Below are 21,395 nucleotides of genomic sequence, written 5' to 3'. Positions count from 1 at the left end.
CCCCAAATGAGCAAATGGACTGGTATTCCATAGCAGGAGTTGTTAATTGAAAGGGCACATTGAGTGTATGCTCCAAACCTGGCTATGAGAAAACAACTTAGACCTTTAATAGTAAAGATGCAATCCTACCAGCAGAAAGAGTTAATTCTGATAAAACTGTAGCAGAAGGACAAAGTACTAAAAGTGGGAGACAACAGAGTGTGGAGAATAATTACTCACTGTACACCAGGTAGAAAAGTAGTAAATTTATACCACTATTCAGGGAATGTTGAGAAGCAGGTGTGAGATTCAAACTGCTGTACTCATCTATCTTCAAAATATTCTTCCCTGGAGAGACAAAATCATTTTTTGATGAAGTGCATGCTAAGGAGGAAAGACAAAAGTTTGTCCAACAAAATGTGAGCTGTGAAACAGAAGGAGAATCTGTTTTTTGTTCTTCTGGTAAAAAAACTACAGAGAAACTGTGCCATTGAAACATTTTCCATTGTTTCAATAGAAAATGCTCAAGAAAAGGAAAAAATCACAAGACTTGACTAGAAGAACTGAGAGTACATTGGATTTGGGAGAAGGAGATGAACAGGAATAAAACCAGTAACTTGGAAATTGACAAATGTGGGACTATAAAGCAATGATTATATTTGTGAAATGTGACAGAAAAAATCTGGAAATATTGGACTTTTTTGGACTTTGTTAAACTTGTAGGGGACTCTAAAGCATATGCCATACTCCATGTCATTAATGTTCAGAAAAATACTTAGTAGAGGAGAAGTGGAGGGAGTAGGTTAACTGTAAGTAAAACATTTTTAATGGTACTATTTTTATATTGCATGGTTTTCTTTTCATGCTTATAGCTTATAGTTTTCTCAATTATTTGTAAGTGTAATGGGGATAGTAATGTATACAGGTGCTACTTTTTTTCTTTCTTCCTTCTCTCTTTCTCTTGTTCATTTTTAAGAAATGTAGGCACTGCAGTGTAAAGAAAAAGTATGGTTAAAAGAGCATGATGAAAGAAAAATTAAAACGTTTTTTCTTATTCTTGCATAGGGGAATGACTGGATTAAGGCCCTTAGCTTGATCTAGTAACAAGTTTTAAGAAAAAGCAAGCAAATGAAAAATAATATTGAATATTATAAGGCATTTTTCTAGCAAATAAATGTATGCTTAGTAGAAATTTTATATCTAGTTCTCATGTCTACAGGAGACAATCTGATAAAGAGAATTGGCTAGGAGATAATGTTCTCTGAAAGCATTCAAGTGTTTACCTAGTTGGGAGAGCCATAAAGATGAGACAAAACCAGAAACCACTTAGTACAAGCACAGGCTGCACCATGCGCCTTAGCATGGATAACCTTTCGTTTAGGTTAACTCAAGTCTATGAGTGTGGCCGTCAGGTTGGAACATTTGTTCTTATTAGGACAGTAAAACTTCAATATTTTCAATTTGTATATAGTTTTGTGTGTTGTTATTATTAAGTTAACAGGTTTTGGGGGGTTGGGGTGTGTTTCTTTTTTTGCTTGAGGGCTTTCAATAAACCAAAATGTTTTGTAATATGTGACATAGGTTCAAATGGATATGACAAAAAATAGCTGTATAAAAGAATGGATATGATAAGAAACAGCTGTATAAAAGATCAACCTGCCAGTGTATGCATCTAACACAAATCCTGAAACTAGACATTTAAGAAAAAAACTGTTATACAGAAAAGGTGGGAATAATAACTTTTTAATACAATAGTGCTTTCTGTAATATCTTTAAATGTCATTGGTCTAACAGACAAATACAAAAAAAGAGTAGTGAACTATATTAAAAAATGTAGAGAGCAAATACTATAGTTATGCTATAGGAGACACATTTGGAAAGAACTGAGCATGTGAATTTGATAAAGAAAGGTTTTCAGGATGGTTATTCAGCAGAATACCTGGGAAAATGAAAAAGTGGAATACTTATATTAATTGCAAGAGGAGCTCCAATAGTGAGAGAAGAGTATAAACAAGGTACTAATGGTAGATTTGTACTACAAAGCGGCTACTGGTAAGGGAGGAGGATTATACTGGCATGTATTTATATTCCACATAAAACTCTTATAATGGAGCTTAAGAAAATTCTGGGAGAAATAATCAGCCTTCAGGTGAGGACGAAATTTGATTTGCAACAGTGAAGATGTGTTTGAGGTCCAGAAGGGAAAATATAACAAAGGAGGGTAGATTTTTGAAGAAATTTATGAAAATATTTGACATGGAAGATGTGAATTCAGTTCTAGGAGTTCAGAGTGAATTTACATATTATTCCCAAAGATACAAAGACTGGGCTAGGCTAAACAGAATTTATAGAGAGCCAACTGTGCTCAGCTGGCTCTCTGTCTTAGTGTGTTTTGTTCTTAAGTTGTTGCAAGTGCCTTTTTTTGGTTTGAATAGACAGAATTTATATTTCACAGGAATGTGCATTTAATTGAAAGTCTTGATATGCATACAATAAATATTTCAGATCATGCGCCAATAATAACTAAAATAAAAGCACAGGGTAATGAAATAAAAACGAGACACTGGTGTTTTCCCACCTATCTGTTGAAAAGAGAAGAATTTAAGGAATGGGTAGTAGAAATTATTCAGGGGCTATTACAGAAGATAGAAATTTCTTCTGAAAATATAGCTAGGAAGTGGTATAAAATTAAAGAGGAGTTTTAAATTAGGGTGGAAAAAAAAAAAGAAAGGGAGATATGGTTAAGAAGTAACAAGAATTATTTAGAGGGACTGACAAATGTTAAATTATTGCAAAATAGGGGGAATCTCACAGAACAAGAAGAGGAACAACTGTAAAATGCTAAACAGAAAATAAGGGATTACCTTGATAATATGCATGAGTTTAGAAAGATTGTTGTTAAGCAACTGTTTTATGATAACATCTCTAGAGCACAAAAAACATTGAGCACAACGACTCAGGGAAACGAAAGTAAAAAAGACTGTCGCCAAGCTTAGGGAGCCTTTAACAAGGAAACATTTGCATTCCCTGATAGAATTATGAGGTTGATTAGGTGGGTATATGAGGGATCGGAGGTGTAAATTAAAGTGGATGGGTTCCTCTCTGATAATTTCTGCTTGAGCAGAGGAACCAGGTAGGGGTGTCCTCTTTCTTCTTTGCTATTTGCATTATATTTAGAACCACTGGCAAAAAAAATAAGGGACCTAGAAATGCAAGGATATATTTGGTATGGTAGTCAAGAAAAGCTGGCTCTATTTGCAGATAATATTATGTTATACCTGATAAAACCAGAAAAGGACATTACAGTGCTGTGGAACATTTTGACACAGTTTCAGATCTTCTCAGGATACAAAATTAATGAAGCTAAAACAAAGACAATAGCATAAAACTATGTACCCACCCATGAAATGGTTCAGCAATACCCCTATTTATGGTGGCATGATAAAACGAAGTATGTAGGAGTTGTTGTTGTGTCTTTCGGCTTTTTCCCGGTTAGGGGTCGCTGAATTAAAAATTATTCTGAGATGGAAGCTTAGGATATGTGGTGTGGGAAGACACTAAACAAAAGATAATACCAAAACTGTTACATGGATATGGATAATAAGCAGTTAACATGTTTTTCATCCCTTTAGTCTTATACACAGGTCAGGCATATTTTTAGCAACCAGAAGAGAAGTTGTGGACATCAATTAATAAGGAGCTGAAGGATTATTCCAATAGAACAAGGTGGATTGGGATTAACCAATTTAAAGGGGTAGTTCAGAGCTATGCAGTTAAGGCTCATATATATAGCACAAGCAAAAACCTATAAATCAAAGTGGAAAGGGAAGATGATGAAACAGGGGGAAGCTCAAGAAGCAAGGAAAGACTGGGATTTTGAATACAGACCTTTAAGGAGAATAACAACAATCATACAGAATATTCTATTCATAAAGTAGTAGAAATTATTCTAAGAACTAAGCCAACATGGGAATGGAGAAAGGAGATTTTGCCAATAGGGATGACTGCAGTTAGTTATACAGACAATACAGGGCTGGAATTTATTGTAGAAAACTGGCAAAACCAAGGTACTGGGAGCAAATAACAAGAGAGGGAAAGGTAATAGAATGGGAAGATTCCAAGAATTTATTTGGACTGCATGTTAGAGATATCCTTTCCTATCAAGGATTGATATCAGAGTATAGGCAAAGAGAAAGAGATAGGGGGTCCTAAATGAAAGACCAGCACTGGTAGTGTTTTTAGTAGAATCTAGAAGAGAAGCTGCTGTTAAAAAAGGAATAATTAGTAGAGCATATCAAATATTGCATGATAAATATAAGAATCAATCAGAGAAGGTTAGAAAGGATTGGGAAAAGAGACTAGATAAGCAATTCCCAAAGCAAAAAATGTGGGATATATGTTTGTCTCCCAAATATGCAACAACATCTAGATAATGTAGGATTTTTGCTTGGAAATGTTTGCGTAGATATTTTTCTATCCCAAGTAGACTGCAGAGAATTTTTCCTCAGGTAGACAGCAAATGTTGGAGGTGTGATGAGGAAGAAAGAGGTAATTGGGAACATGTTTTCTGGGAGTCTAATGAGTTGACAGACGTTAAAGATTCCCTGTAGACTATATCAGAGATACTGGGCGAGCAAATTGGAGTAACTAGAGAAATTATTTTTCTGAGCTAAGATACAGAATCAGAATTGCCAAGACATAATAAGGCCTTGCTGTGTCTAATTATGGTGGTTACCAAAAAAAAAAAAAAAAAAAAAACAATTACTAGAAAATGGAACTCAAAGTCTAAACTAACTGTGCTAGAAGTAGTGAATATAGTAACAGAGATAAAACAATGGAAATGTGGATCCTTAGGAAAGGGTAGGAGCAAATTACATAGGAAAAAATGGGAATTGTTGGAACACTACATACAGGGGAAGAATGAGGTTTCAAGCAAGGCAAGATTTGAATGAGCTATACAATGTTTGACAATAATTGGGTAGATTATAAGTGATGTATAATGTTTGCAACTAATATTGTGTCAGTACGATTTGTGATGTAAAATGCTTTCAACTGGGATTACATCAATATGGTTTATTTTCTTTTATATATATGTGATTGCCTATGTCATAAGTGATAATTTAATAAAGATGTTTCTTGTTTAAAAAGGACTCTACGTTAACCCAAAGTGTGGATCACATTTTGTCAGCACCACAAAAAAAATTCACTCATAAGGTCTACAAAAGTAAGAGAAAACATTTCTCTTTATGGGCTAATGAACAAAGTGTAGATCCATTTTCTACTCATATTCCAGCATTTCTGCAAATCATATAAAATTCATTTGAGTATGGCTCTAGTTATTCTACAATTAATGTACAGTTGGCATCCATTTCTAATTCCCACAATGTTTTTCAAAAGTATTTTCTTGCTACTCACAAGCTATGTAAAGCATTTTTGAAAGGAGCCTTCCTTTTTCTTCCTCCAATAAAAGGCCCTACTCCTTCTTGGGACCTGAACCTTGTGCTAGAGTTCTTACTTAGAGTCTGTTTTGAAACAGCTTCTTCTGCAGACATAAAATTCCCTTCATGAGAGACACTACTGTCAGTAGCCATCACATCAGCTTGAAGAATTTCAGAACTGCAAGCTCTCTCTTCCACTCCCCAAACCTGTTTTTTTTTCATAAGTACAGGATGTCATTAAGATCAAATCCATCCTTTGTTCCCAAACTAGCACCAGAGACAAATCCAAATCAACATATTCATTAGCTTGTCTTCTTCCCTAATTACTCCAGAAGAGAAGAGTATCTTCTGCACGCACTTGATATGTATAGATCATTTAGATTTTTACTTACACAGAGCCAAAACAATAAGGGAGAATCCTGTGTTGTTCGCAGCTTTTGGTCGCAGCAGACTATGCCAGAAGGTCACCAAAATAACTTTGTCCAGATGGCTTTCAGATTACATTATCATTTACATACTCCTCAAGAAATAAAGCATTGCTAACTAAACCTAAATCTCACTCCACAAAGTCTGTTTTAGTGTCTACAACCTTTTTAGGAACTCTTCTGTAGACGAAATTTCTGTAGAGTAACATGATCTTCATTTCATACCTTTGCCAAACCTCACCAAATAGATATTATTTCTAGAGTCTCATTCCGAGCTACAATTCTCAGAGGTATCATGTCTTGATGCTACCTTGGAATTTAGGTAGCTTGGGATTCTGCCCTAGTAATTTGATTGAATGGCCAGGATGAAATAGGATATGGAAGTTATGAACTTGTCATAACTATGGATTCTTTTCATTTTAGTACATCCAGTACAACACCCCTTCCCCCATTCTAATTGTCACCTTTCTAGAGGGACCTGACAGAACAGTTTGAAGCTCTTTTTCCCATTCCATGTTCATATATGCATGTTATTGTCCTATGGTCCTATTTGCACTTAACCAGCAAACAAGATCTGAGGGCAGAGAGGACGCAGGGGAATTATTGGAGGTTTTTGTGAAGGAGCTTGAGGTAAGAAGCACTTGAAAAAGGCTGGATCAAATCAGAAAATTGGCTTGTATCCCAGTAGCAGTATCGTATGGACTAGGATGAGCATGATCTAGCATTATGGTAAGTACATAATTTCTCTTTTTATATGTTGAGCAATACGCCTGCTTTTGTACTTTATACTTTGCAAGTCATCAACAGGCTCTTCAGTTCTTCCTGATCTTTTTGAATTGCATATCTGAAGTTGTTAATATTTTTTTCAGCAGTTCTGATTCCAGTATCTGATTCATTTAAACTGGTATTTCACATGATATATTCAGCATATAAATTAAATAAGTAGGGTGACTATATACAGCCTTGTCATACTCTTTTTCCAGTCTTGGACCAGACATTCCATATTCAGTTCTAGCTGTTGCTTATTCAACACAGATTTTTCAGGACGTAAATACAGTGACCCTGTACACCTATTTTGTTATGGACTTGTGATACACTGTTAGGGTCCATCTAGTCAAATACTTTAAAGTAGTCAGTAAAGGAGAAGTGTTTTTTTTTTTCTGGAATGCCCATGTTTTCTTTATAATCTAGCAGATGTTGGCAATTTGATCTCTGGTGCCACTGCCCCTTTTAAAATTTGTTTATACGTCTGGCACTTCTTGGTGCATATATTGCTGGAGTCTAGCTTGTGGGATCTTGAACATTACCTTGCTAGAATGTGAAAGAAGTACAAATGTCTGATAAACTGTGTACTTTGCAGCATTACCCATTTTTTGGGATTGGAATATAAACTGACATTTTCCATTCTAATGGCTACTGCTGTGTTTTCCAAATTTGCTGGCAAATTCTAAGCAGCACTGTAATAGCATCATTTTGTAGAGGTGTAAGCAATTCAGCTGAAATTGCATTACTTCCTGCAGTCTTATGACTTTTTAGGGCCCATGTAATTTCCTCTGGATATCTGATACTAGATCAGAGAATATACTATTGCATGTAGCAGTGATATTACGGTCCACCTTATATAGTTCTGTAGATTTCTGTCACCTTTTCTTAATATCTTCTGCTTCTGTTTGGTCCCCCTGTCTTTGTTTTTTTATCATGGCAATTTTTTACCTGGACGTTTCCCTTAATATCATCCATCTTCTTGAGCTGATCTTGTCTTTCCCAGTCTGTTGTCTTTTTCCATTTCTTTACACTGCTTATTTAATTCTGCCACTTTATAGTTCTTTGCTATTCTCTGACATTCCAAATTTGGTCTGACATATGTTTTCACATTTCCATTGCTTTTTATCCTCTTTTTTTTCTTTAGCCACTTCAAAAACCTTCAGAGGCAGACATTTTGCCTCCTTTATCTTTCTGTTTGGAACACATTTGATAGCATCACCTGGATAATCTAGCAAACTTCTATCTCTAGTGTTTCAGAAGCACTATTCACCAGGCCTCCCCTGCACTCCACCGCTATGCCGCTTAACCCAGAATAGATCCATGTCCTGCCTTCTGTCATTTATTGTGGCAGTTTGATAGAAGCCTTGCTTAGGGGCTCATGGCAGGCATTCTTTTGCCCCTTTCACTGCTTTATTTTTTGTCTGCAGGGAATCACTGTTAGTCTTCTCTCTCTACCCTTGTGTACATCCCTTCTTTCATCAGCAACAGAGTTTATTCAACCAGTTGTGATTACTAAGGTGCAGACCCCATCCTTGACAGTGTCAACCCCAATTCCATGGCTGATATTGTTGCCGCATACTTTGGTATTCATCTCATTGCTGTATGTCTTGGCATAGATGCTGCTAATACTGGGGATTCCTGACACTGATTCTGTCATCAGTTATGCTGTTGATACTGATGGCATTTCCTGCACCAATGTCAATGCCAGCCCTGTCAACATCATTGCTGGTGCTGGGCTAACAAGTCTTGGGTACCTAGCCCAGTGTCTACTGGTGGTGATGCAGTTTTTGATGTCAGGATTGAGACTGATAAAAGTAACATCTTTGCAGTGAGTTCACACTGCATAGTATATCTTCTTCCCTTTTCAGGCACTTTTAGTGCTAGTACAAGCTGTTTCTGAGTCAGCAGTTTTCCAACCTGTAATTCTGAAGTGGGTCAGAGACTGCATATCTCCTGTCCTCAGGATATCTTCCACAAAGAATGTCTGTTCTTCATACTTCCTCATATTCCTTCTGGGTCTCTTTAGAGGAAGCAAGTATGATCTACTTTAAAACTAAACACTGAGATTCCACATGTGAGCCCGTAATGGAAGATCTCGACTATGAAAAGGGTACAAATTTCCCTACATCCCTGAGATGAGCCCAATTTCAGTGAATATTTGGAACTGATATGACTATGGGAGAAATGACCCAATGACCTCATATCATTCCCACAAAGGAAGCTCCCGAAGGCCTGCAGGTTTACTCAGTAATCCTGGGTAGTACCTTCTTTGACTGATGTTCTAAAGATACCACCAAAGTAGCTTTGGAAAACCATGACATGGTGGCCTAGTCCTGAAAAAGGCTAACTGTATCCTCCACCATCACTAGAGAGTAGGGCTTTCGTTCCTATACTCTCATGCCTAACACCTTGTTGCTGTTCCAGTCTTCAAGTGCCTCAAGTATGATGGGCCTCATGATGCACATTCCCTATACTGCTACAGAAGGGACTGCCAGAGTCACATGACTAAGCATCTCCATTTGTGCTGGAATAGGTGGCTCTACTTGACAGACTCCACACAGGACATCAGGGTGACTTTGAAGTAATGCACTTTTTCCAGCCTGTGCATCTATGGTCCACATATTAAGGAGCACATTCAGAAAAAGAAAAGTGGGCAAGACTCTCATGGCTGTTGGCCAGCTGCCTCAACACACCTTTTCCAAGACGCAAAGGAGCCAGCACAGAAAAAGTGGTTCAGGCACAGCACATATCATAAATCCCAACAACAGAAAGCTGGATGAAGGCCAGTACCTCTGGGGACTTGAAGCAAGATTGTGGTTTAAAGGGAAGAGATCATAGCAGCAGCCTAAGTCCTTTTCAAACTGTCCCACTCTGAAGGCAGTTGAGAGCCATCTCTGTGTCAATCAGTCTTCATGCAAACCTATTGCATTTGACAAGGAGAGTAAGTAATATCCATAGTTTGCAAGTTCCAAACCAGTTCCAATAATTTTTCCCTTACTTGACGTTCTACTCTGTCAACTGATTTCTGCAAGGAAGGAGGTACTCAACCTCCTATCAGAAGAAAAGTCATGCAAGAGGTTCTACCAGACTAGAAAAGGTTAGAATTTTATGCCAAGCTGTTTTTTGTTGCTCCAAAAGACAAACAACTTTAGGCCAGTTTTAGTTTTTAAGTGATATAATCACTTATATCCCCAAGAAAAAAAATGTTTCTGCTGTTATGGTGCAGTTAGGTATTTTGTGTCTATCAGAAGGACACTGGATGCTTGGATGTTTTCTTTGGATCTCCAGTATGCCTACTTTACACATCTTGATCACCAAGGCATCAAGAAGGTACTTATATTTCTGGGTAAGAACCAGTCTGCAATTATGAACTTTTTTATTTGGTCTCACCTCAGTCTAGAGGGTGTTGCCAAATGCATGTCTATGGTAGCAATTCACCAGAAGCTGCAGAGCCTAAGATATTCCCATACCTGAAGGATGGCTCCTAGTTGCTCCATTAGTTCAGGCTTTAACTTCCTTAAGAGAATCCCTAATCTAAACATTCCACTCTAAGAATTACAGATAAACTTGCAATCACGTTGACTTCATCCCTGCTGCTCTCTGGACACTATTCATTGCCACGCACACCTGCCAGTGTATTGTATATTATCATTTCAGACCATAATGCCTGTGACAAAAGGAGGTACTGCCAGCACAGCTAGCTGGTATTTTGTAAATAATTGTATGTCATTTGTGGATATCAAACTAATTTATACAAGATGGTGGTGTCACACATGTATTAGAACTGTATGTCATATAAGATGCTTGTGTTACAAATTTATTAGAACTATATGTCATGTGTATATCAAATTGTTTTGTACATATGTTTGTGTGGAAAAGGTATTTGTAAAGTGCTTGTGCTTAAAATGTATCCACAGTGTGCCCTGCTGGAAGAGAACAGAAATGTACATGCACTATTGTAACTGTTTAATGTATATGTTAACAGAGAAAACTGGTGGGTTAATCTCAGTCCAGCAAATTTTAGAAAAAATATTTGAAATTAAATTACTTTATAGGCTATGCCAAAAAGAGGCTATCTTTCAGGTTTCAATGCAGCTAGCTAGAGACACAAAGTCTGTACTAAGAAGCTTTCTGTATTGTCTTTAGAGTGAACTAATTGCTACTCTGAATGCATGAAGGAATGCAATTGTTTTATGACTTCCAGCATCTGCCAAAGATCTGACCAAAAGCCCTTTACAGATAGATGCTAAATAATGCCAGCTTCAGCATTGGGGGGGTTACCCGGGAACTAGAAGTCAGATGACCAGAAATTATCTCGTTCTGCAAGCTATCCCAGCAGTAATATTTTAGATATCATTTTGAGACGTCTCTTGGTGAGACAGAGCATTCTGCATTCTGTCTTGGACCTGATAACAACAAGAAGAACCACTCACCACATCTGCCTTGCACTGTTAGTAAGTTTTTAGGGTGTAGTAACTCTCTTAGATTCAGTCAGGAATATAGTGAAGCTTAGTTTAAATGTTTTTCTTTATATGTGTGAGCCTCTACTGTAATGTTATTTTAAATATTTCCTGTGGTTTTGAACTCTGATGTTACTGTGAATATATATTTAGTATTATTTTGTTCTTTTATTATTTATTATTAAATATAATTAAACCTTTCATTGTAGCTGATCTGTGTAGAGATATTTAAGTTTTGAGAGTACTTCCATATTCATTTGGTGACACTGTGTAGGCTAGTCCTAATAGCCTTGCTCTTGGTCAAACTACCATTTGTATTAATATTAATATTACACAGTAAAATTGGTCACCTTTTGTTAAGGGCCTTAAAGTAGCTGATAAGCAGTAACTGATGGCAGTGGTAACTACCTTATAGTCTGGGCAGAAGGGGTCATAGCTAGTAAACCTGTGCCAACCTTTCCCAGGTGTGTGTGTGTGTGTGTGTGTGTGTGTGTGTGTGTGTGTGTGTGTGTGTGTGTGTGTGTGTGTGTGTGTGTCTGAGCTACTTAAGCAGGGACACAAATCACTTGTTGAACAGTACAGTGCTGGAGGTCTTGGCTTGGTTACTCAGCTGAAATCTCAACTCTATAGCTCTGCCAGCAGGGAGCCTTATTGGGGATCAGGAGAAAGAGGGAGAAACCAGCCCTGGACTGACTGTGGTTTCTCTGTGCTCTTAACGGAAATTGCTCTTGATGCAGAGAGCTGCATCTGGAAATACTATGTGTGTACCTGTTATCCTCCTAGTGAATATCCTCCACTGTTGCCAGTGGTGAGGATTGAGGCTCCTGATTACTAGTTGGCAGTGGTGGGTCTTCACAATGCCCATGATCATGTCTTCCACAAGGTATGAACTTACATGTACCTGAAAAAAACACAGTATTTATAGCAGTGTCTATTCCAGTGGTGCCAAAACCAGACTGCATATGAGGGTGCCACAGTTGGCAGTTAGTGTTCAATGGCCTTAGAATTTAGACTCTAAGTCACAACAAATCAGATTATCTAAATCATGCAAACAGCACATGGAATGACAATTCTAATCTTACCCTATCCACAGCCTTCGTCACTATGGATATGTCTACCTGGAAAAGATGGTATTTTAACAGGCAGATAGTTTAGGATGTATGAACATCCTCCAGATTAAACATTTGCATCAGCATCTTAAAGATGGACATTCTACTTAGACTGTTAGCCTTCTAGGACTTCCTTCCAAAGGATGTGATTGGCATCCACTTGTCAACATAGCAGTGGCGTGGTATAACAACAAAAAAGAGAGGCTGTGCTGTTACTCTTTAGACTGAAAAGTTATAAGGTGTGGGGCATGGCCGTTAAGTTCAAATGCTTTTTTGTGATGACTCACTTCTTCTACATATGGGAAAAGCCTAGCTTTGACCTGTTTACATCATTAACATGTGCCAAATACAACAGTTATTTTTCAATTATCCTTTTACTAGGTGAATGCCCTAGGAATGCTATAGTCCAGAAATTGTTCCTGAAATCCTTTACATCTCCCCTAATTTCTTGTGATGATTAGATTCCTCTGAAAAGCTGGACTATACAGTGTAAAGGTAGTGTACTAAGATGGTTTTACTAGCCTCAGAAGATTTGGCTCCACTGCTTCTATCAGACCTGTTGGACAAGTCCTAGAATGCATACCATGAAACTCTTTTGTCTCGCTCACCAGGCAAGGCTTATCTAGACATTCACAACTCCAAGCTCACCACTTGGCTCCTGTAGTTCCATTAGTCAAAAATTACCCTTTCAATCCTCACTCAGTTTATTAAAATCATATATTCATCTCAAAAGCAAATTCTTGTTAGATATACAGAGACACATGGATGGACTTGCTTCTCAATATGTGCCACTAGATCCATTCTTGACCCCTGCCCCATCTGTTTTAGACTATTTCTTTCAGATTTTTTGTTTCGGGTTTGAACTATTCCTGTATTAAGGTACATCTGGTAGTTATCCATAGCTTCCATGCCAAGCTATAGTCTTCTTTCTGAATCCCATGAAAAGTATACAAAGACTTTCAAAAATGCACCTTCCTTCTTAGACGTCCTCTGCTATGAAATCCTGTATCCACACTGGGAGTTTATATTTTATGCCAGAGAAACTACTATTTCCATGTTCAAGCCAACATCTTCAGTGAAATTGAAATACCTGTCTTGGAGAACATTGTTATTTCTGGCAATTACATCTGCCAGAATAATTGCTGAGGTGTCCTGTCAATCCTTCATAGTTGGCATTCATAAAGACAGGGTTACTCTTTGAATAATTATTTTTTCATACTCAAGATATGCAACTCTGCAGAGACTAACCTTAGCCAGTCTATTCATTTGTTGCTGCGCTTGAGATCAAAACCAGTTTATTTTACATTAAGAGAGTTTTATTCTACACTCTGGTAGGAGCAGAGGGCCGAGTCAACCCATCCGAGTTGGGAACTGCTGGTGGGAGGCTTAGTGTATGTTTGTCTGATTGGCTTGAGGGTTTAACTGTGTAAATGGCTTTCATCCTTCTGGTATAAAAAGCTTTACATTTTTCTGAGACTGTGCTCATTTATTTGAGCTTCGCTGTGCCTGGCTTGAACACCTGTGACTACAAGACCTTGGATTGCTTATAAAACTATCTGTGGATCTACAAAGCTGCTATAAGTGGGTTTTTTTGTACTTGCTCCAACTTTCTCAGTTTTATTTAACAGTTTAGGGCTGCATTTATTGATTTTGTTGAATTTTAGCACTGCTTTTCAGCCTGCACTTGTTAAAGAAATGTCACCTGTTTGTTACTGTACTGCTCTTAGGTCATTTTAACAGTATTGTAATGTTTCCTATCATCCTGTGGTACTGCAAACGCTGTTCTGACTTTGTCAAAGTTCTCCTGAGTTTGCCAAAACATTTCTAAGTTTTGCAAAGGTTTGTGTTTGTAGAAATTCTCCTATATCTTTGCACATTTCTCTGGATTTGGGAACATTTCTTAGGGTTTGTGAACTTATTCCCAATTATTTCTGATACTGCAGGAGTTCTGCCTTTTGTTGTAAAGCATTTGTTACTACACTTGAGCTCAAAACCAGTTTGTCTTACCTTAAGAGGGATTTATTCTGCACTCTGGTGAGAGCAGAGGGCTGATTCAACCCATCCAAGTTGGAAACTGTTGGTTGAAAGCTTATTATGTGTTTATCTGATTGGCCAGAGGTCTTAACTGTGTAAAAGTCTTTTATCCTGTTGGTATAAAAGCTTTGCATTTGCCTATTGTGCAAACATGGTTACCTGTGCCTTGTATATAAGTAAACCTCTCTAGTTTAAAATCCTTTGTAGGAAGCACTTTCCATAGTCTCACACTGCTTATAGCTGCTCAAAGAGCTGCCAGTTTATGGAGAGGGCAGCACAACTGCAGATCATCTAACAGTATACTACTTAACACTCTCACTTAGATCTTTAAGTGACTCTCCCCCACTCCTTCCCTTCTACTAATGATCTGGTATAATGGATAGGCATTTCCCTGTCATCTCTGTTTCTGGCCTGGTAGTTATGGGCATCTTGACACAGTGTAGTAACTGCCTCATGTTCACTGACAACCATTTAATTTTAGAACAGACAAACATAGTGTATGAGAGATGTAGATACACAATGTCATTGGAGGCAAACCTCTCACATGCACACAAAATGCAAACCAAGTTGTCAGCATTACGCTCGAAACACTCACTACCAACACTAAGGAACAAACACATAGACCCACATATTCGGAGATACTCACTTGTAATTTACCCAAATCTCCAAGACCTCCTAAAAAGCATCTCTCAGTGGCCATGCACGCACTCAAAAAAGACAGCACCTCATACAACACATAACTCTGAAAATCATAGTAACCCTGCTTCCAAGCCTATAAGTCAACACACCAAACAGCCAAACATTCTGGTTATTAGGGATTCCATTTTAAGACATACTGATGGCCCCCTTACCAGGCTAAACAAGGAGAAGACCACAGTGAGCTCTCTGTCTGGAGCCAGTATCCACCAGATCACACATGCACTTAGGTTTTTAAACCGCAAGTACCAATATGTACCTCACTGGACTATATGAAGAGAGGCACGATGGATCTCTCTGAATATGCTTCCCAGGTGGGTATGAATCTTCCCTTGAGTAGCATTCTACATTCACCAATGATGATGCTACAGTACCAGCAAAAAAATGATTGACTTCAACAATTGGCTTACTTTCTGATATCACAACAAGGGTATTTAGTATCTGTCAGTTTGGCGAGACATGATTGACAAGCCATAATGCTTTGTCAGAAATGGTTTGCACTTGTCGCCACTTGGCTCCCGGATACGGGCAAAAACTTTATCTATCCCTACAGAGCCTTTTTTAGGCCGTTCCAAGTTGTTAAACCCTGTAACATAACAAAAATCACTCACAACTACCAAAAGGCACTGCTGCTCAATGCTAGGAGTTAAATAAAAAACTGTACTTCCTGGTAGCACTCTTCACTTTGGGGAATACAGACATATGTGCAGTCAAAGAAACATGGTTCAGAACCATAGACAGCATCCCGGCTGTCAAAGGCTATCATGCCTTTCATACATTTCGATCCCTCTCAGCTCAGGATAAAACAAAGGGAAGAAGTGTCTTAGTGTTCATAAAAGACAAGTACACTGCTAGACTGGTCCAACAACATGACTTGTTTGAGCTGCTCCATGCCCAACTAACCATAGTTGTGACCCCAGCATATCCTTGCTAGCTACAACACCCCTAGCATGACTGTGGAAACCACACTTCTTACCTAAACCTACTGCAGTCTCTTAACATTCAGCTAAACACCATACTTATGGGTGACACTTCAACTATCCCTCCATAAACTGGGAGACTTATATGACCCATAATTCACTTTCTCAGAGGTTTTTGGACTTCATCAATGCAAACACCCTGGAGCAACTTGTTAGCTCCCCAACTAGAAGTGCAAATATCCTAGACATAGTACTCACGAACATGGGGGAATGCTGCTCCCTTCCATGCATTATCTTCTCCGTGGTAAGATCTGACCACAAAATGATCTCCTTTAATATTAAAACAAACCTAGAACCCCCATCAAACTCCAGATCTGTTAAGAACTTTGCTAAGGCCAATTAACTGAAACTAAGTGACAGCTTATAAAACTTCCAGGCCCCTCTGAACCCAGATGACACTGAGATATACTTTGGGCTGTTCACAAAAGCACTGTACAACCGCATTCTTAGCTGCATAGAGAAAGCAGTACCAGTCCGAGTCAAACCTATGATTACTGACAAAAATAAATTACCCTGGTGGACCCCTAGCATAAACAGACTATTCAACAAAAGGAAAAAAATCCAAAGCCAAACAGGAACAGATAAAACAGTGCAAAAAAGGCATTCACCTATTTAAACAAGCAAATTAGAGCACTGGCCAAAGCTGCCAAGGCAAACTATGAGGCAAAGATAGCCTCTCAGATGAAAGATAACCATTAGGCTTTTTTAAATTATGTTCATAACCTCAGGGGAAATGCTCAGCAATGTGCCGAGTTAATCATGATCGGCAACACTTACACCCAGCCTGAAACTATAGAAAACCTATTGGATGACAAGTTCAGTTCAAACCCCCCCATCACCTCCTACCACACCCAGAGAAATACCCTTAATCATCCCCCTACCTGTCATTATGAGGAAACAAGACCTTACTGTGCTTATTAAAGCCAAAAGCACAGCCTACATGGGTCCCAACAACATTCCATGATGCTTATTAAATAGCTTGAAACAGATCTATCAAGGCCACTAGAAACCCTCTTTAACCACAACTTCCAGATGGGCTTTGTCGCAGAGGAATGGAGTACTGCAACAGTTGTCCCTCTGCACAAGGACAGCCCATCAACTGACCCAGGGAACTACAGACCCATAAACTTGACCAGTCTTATCTGCATGGCCATGGAGAGAATTATCATCGACCTGATCAATAATGACATAGGAGCTCTACTAACACTGGGCCAAACCCAATTTGGCTTTGTCAAAGGGAGGTTGTGCCTGCTCAGTCTGGTGGACTTCTTTGAGAAAGTCACCAGGGCTATGGATGAGGGTAAAATGGTGCACACTGCTTATCTAGACCTGGCCAAAGCTTTCAACACAATCCCCCACTCAGGGATCATAGATAAATTTACTGAGTTAGGCATAAACCTCTACATCATTAGATGGATAGCCAACTGGCTCACTGACAGGACACATGTCCTGATAGGTGGATCCGCTTCCAATAAGGCACCTGTTACTAGCGATGTCCCACAAGGCTCAGTGTTGGGACCCCTCCTGTTTGGTATATACATCTCTGAAGTGAAGGCCAATGTTGAGGGCTTCTGGCTCACCAAGTTCGCAGATAACTGTAAGCTGGGAGCAATAATTGAATCCCCAAATTATATTGACTTCCTACAAACAGGCCTAAAAATGACAAATGGCTGGTGCCAAAACCATGGTTTGAGACCAAATGCTAAAAAATGCATAATCATACCCTTTGGTAAATCAGATATCCCTGCAAATTATGATATTGATAGTACACAAAAGGAGACCCACTGGTGAGGGACCTAAGAATACAAATAGATAGTAACATAACCTTTGACCACCAGGTAGCTATGGTAGTGAGAAATTCCTTCTGTGTGGCTCAACTTATAAGTAATGGCATAGCATCAAGATCAGAAGAGGTTATGTTGACATTGTACTTGGTCCTCATCAGGTTCATAATCTAATATAATGCTCCCTTCTGCATGCACCTCACCAGGCACTTACACCAACTGGAGTGGCCCCAGAGGTTTCTCACTAAAAAAATACGGAGAGTAAGACATATGTCTTATGCAGACCAATTAAAGGCCCTATCCCTTTACTCTGTCTTACATCATTTATTGTGAGGTGAGTTATGCTTGACCTACAAGGCATTCTCTGATCCAGCCCTGATGAAAATGTTACATATTCACAAGAAAAATTCTAGAAAGGTTATGCGTTCTGTGGACCTGAACCTTATTTCTGACTAACAGAAGTTGCTGGAGAGACAGAGTTGTAACCCAAAGGCTACCTTGTTTATGGAATAAACTTCCCATATTTGTAAAACAAAGCCCATCCCTCCCTCTCTTCAAAAATAATTTGGATAAATGAATGGGAAATCAAAAATTCACTCCTGGGATACTGCCATGTCCCTTATGGACAGAGGCAGTCTGTAAAATGAGTCAGGGCTTCAACATCCAAAAACCCACTACCCTGATACTACCCCATCCCATATTTAGGGAATTAAGATGTAATGTTGTCATATCCTGTGTATAATTGGCTAGGTTTGTAAAGGTTCTTGTGCCATTAGCCTAGTAATCACCTCTGTACCTATTTGCCTGTTTTTGTCCCCTAAGTATATTAACCAAGTAAAATATCTGCTCTGGTGTATGGACTTGCAGAACCAATTTGGGTTCTATGCTGAGAGGATAAAGACTGTCCTCAAACACAACCAGATATCTGTATCTTTTTTTAAAAAAGAAGCTTGGAAAGAAAATATCTAAGATTACTTTAGAAAGATAGGTGTCAAGCTGCATACAATTGCCATAGTAAGCATAATAAACATATTTCTACACTACCTAAGTTACAATCCATCATTGTAATTGCTACATCTACAGCCTTTTTCAGGAACACAAGTCTGGATGATATCCATACAGCAGCTACTTTGTCTGCTTTCAGCATTTTTGCAAGGTGCTAAAAGTTGGATGTGATATCCATTTCCAAATCTCCTTTTGAGGCCACTGTTATCTGGAGAATGTTCTTGTAGGGAAGTCCATCCAGCAGGACTTGCTTGGGACTCTGTTTAGCTGTAATGGAGGCTGTACCTCCTCTTATCAGATAGGAAAGTTATGTACCTACCAGAAGAGTAAATCTCTACGAGTAGGTCCATTCTCCATAAAGTACCTACCCAGCTTCTCCTTGTCCTGACATAGCTAGGCAAATAAGTCCTCCTTCTGTCCTCATTCTAATCTTGAGCACTTTTCATTAAGAGACTTGGCACTCTGGTGCATAATGGGAAAGGGAAGGTCCACTTAGCAGTCTGGAAAAGTTTTATCCATGGAGCAGTCATAATACATGCAGCCTTATTCCTATTATTACAGAGGACAGACCTATTCTAACAGCTCTATCATTATGGTTAATGGATAGCTTTTATTTTTGTAGTACTCCTTGCTTGTGACTTCTGCAAACCCTGATGTTTGACGGATTACTGTTTTCCATGCTAAGGAATGGCTTCATTTCAATTTAATGGATGCATTTTAATTGAATGCCATTTGGTAGAAAAAAATAGCAAAAAATCTGTTTCAGTCCTCAAAAAACAAAGCTTTTTTTTTTGCAGGGGAAGGTCCCTGTGCACCCCCATGTAGGGCAACATTCCCCCAAACTCATATATACCAATTCTGAGGTTACACAACACTAGAGAAAAATGCAACCTCAAAGATTGGCTAAAAGTTTTCTTCAGCAATTTTTTTCTATCAAATGATATTGGATTAAAATGCATTTGGCAACTTGATAGATTTCCCTAAGGAACATTGCTACACACTTATCCTAAATGCAGCTTCCTCAATTCAGTTACAAGTTCATCAGATGCTCCTTGTTTCTGAGTAAGCATCTAAAAACACTGTACTGTTATGACTATGCAATATGTTTTTGTCTAAAACAACTGTGGAGGATTGACTGTCAATGCTGTTTATATTGTTGGTAATGTTTTAACATTCCTGTATCACAGTAATGGGTTAATTTATTCTTCCTATCTTCTAAACAGTGTCTTGGCTTGCAAATTTTCTGATTAATAATGAAATGCAGGCCATGAGGGTGAGATACACTGTTGCATAAGGCATATAAGATAAACTTCTACCCCCTAGGGATGACAGTGACATTCTTCAACCATAAGATTAAGCCCTAAGAGCTGGGTTTGGGTGTTACATAATTCATGCAAACCCAACTGCTGCTCCAAGGATGACATTGCAAACTTTCACCAACTGCTGCTTTTAAAGATGAAAATACAGTTTTATTGGTTATGAATTACTAGTTTGATGATGATCTCTGTGTGAAGTACCTTTTGTGTGAAGTCTACATGTGCTCTCTGCAGCCATATAGGTTTTTGTTGAGGTCTTCTGTTGCCACCCACATCTATAAAGATATATCAGTAGGAAAACTAGATCACTTTTTGGAAAACCTTTTAAAGTTGCCTGTAGGTGTCTGTGTAGTGTGAATGTGTGTATGCATTCTATGATGGACTGGTGTCCTACTCAAGCTTTGTACAGTGCCTTATAACCACTATTTGCTGAAGTAGTCTCTGGTTCACCTGTGACCCTGAATAAGATAAAGAAAGTATCTAAAATGAATAACTAGGTAATTAAAAGTAGTACTTTCTGTACTTTTAGTCTGACGGAGTATTATAACTCAAAGTGCATTTGTTGGTCTATACTTGAGAGAAAGAAAAATAGTAATCCTAAGTTATTTCTTGTTATTGGTGATATTAGGGTGATGGGGTATAAACTGTACTTCTTTTCTCAATTCTCTGACTTAGATTTGACAGAGGAAATACTGCAAAGGGTGGATAAAGTGTACCTTTGCATATTTCTCTACTTACTGATGAAGAAAATTCCAACATTTACTGTCATATGTGAGCCCTTAGTGAAATAATATGCTTTCTACCAGAAATCTTTTCTATTGATTACAGGACATAATTTGAAATGATTATTGGAGGTTTGAGGTGGCAGACATGAATGGGAATCAAACTAGAAATAGACAAAAATCAGGCAGTAACTAAATATGCCAAAAATGAAGAATATAAGGTGAAGGAATCAGCTGAGAAGGCAAGAAATGTGGAAAGGCATAAATATAGTTATGAGTACAGAAAATGGCTGGAACAAGCTCATGCCAATCAGGATCTGATACAGGAATGGTTAAGGAGAAGTGAATTTAAACCAAAAAAATGAAAGGTTAATATTGGCAGCCCAGGACAGTGAACTATGTACACATTGGTTTGCAAAGTTCATTGAACATTTGGGAGAAACAGACAAATGCAGGTTGTGTTAAACAGAACTGGAAATAGTTGCACATATTGTTGCTGGGTGTGATACACTAATGGTAGAGGGCTTGTATACAGAAAGGCATAATAGTGTATTAAGAATACTGCACTGGGGATTGTGCAAACATTACAATACTGATGTAACTGAGAAACATTGGAAATTTGAGCCACAAAGCATTATAAAGAATGATGAAGTTTATATCACGTGGGATCACCCATTACCAA

Source organism: Protopterus annectens, chromosome 7.part0, assembly GCF_019279795.1.
Source record: "Protopterus annectens isolate FY-2018-M chromosome 7.part0, PAN1.0, whole genome shotgun sequence".
Classification (NCBI taxonomy): domain Eukaryota; kingdom Metazoa; phylum Chordata; order Ceratodontiformes; family Protopteridae; genus Protopterus; species Protopterus annectens.
This window is presented reverse-complemented; position numbering follows the sequence as displayed.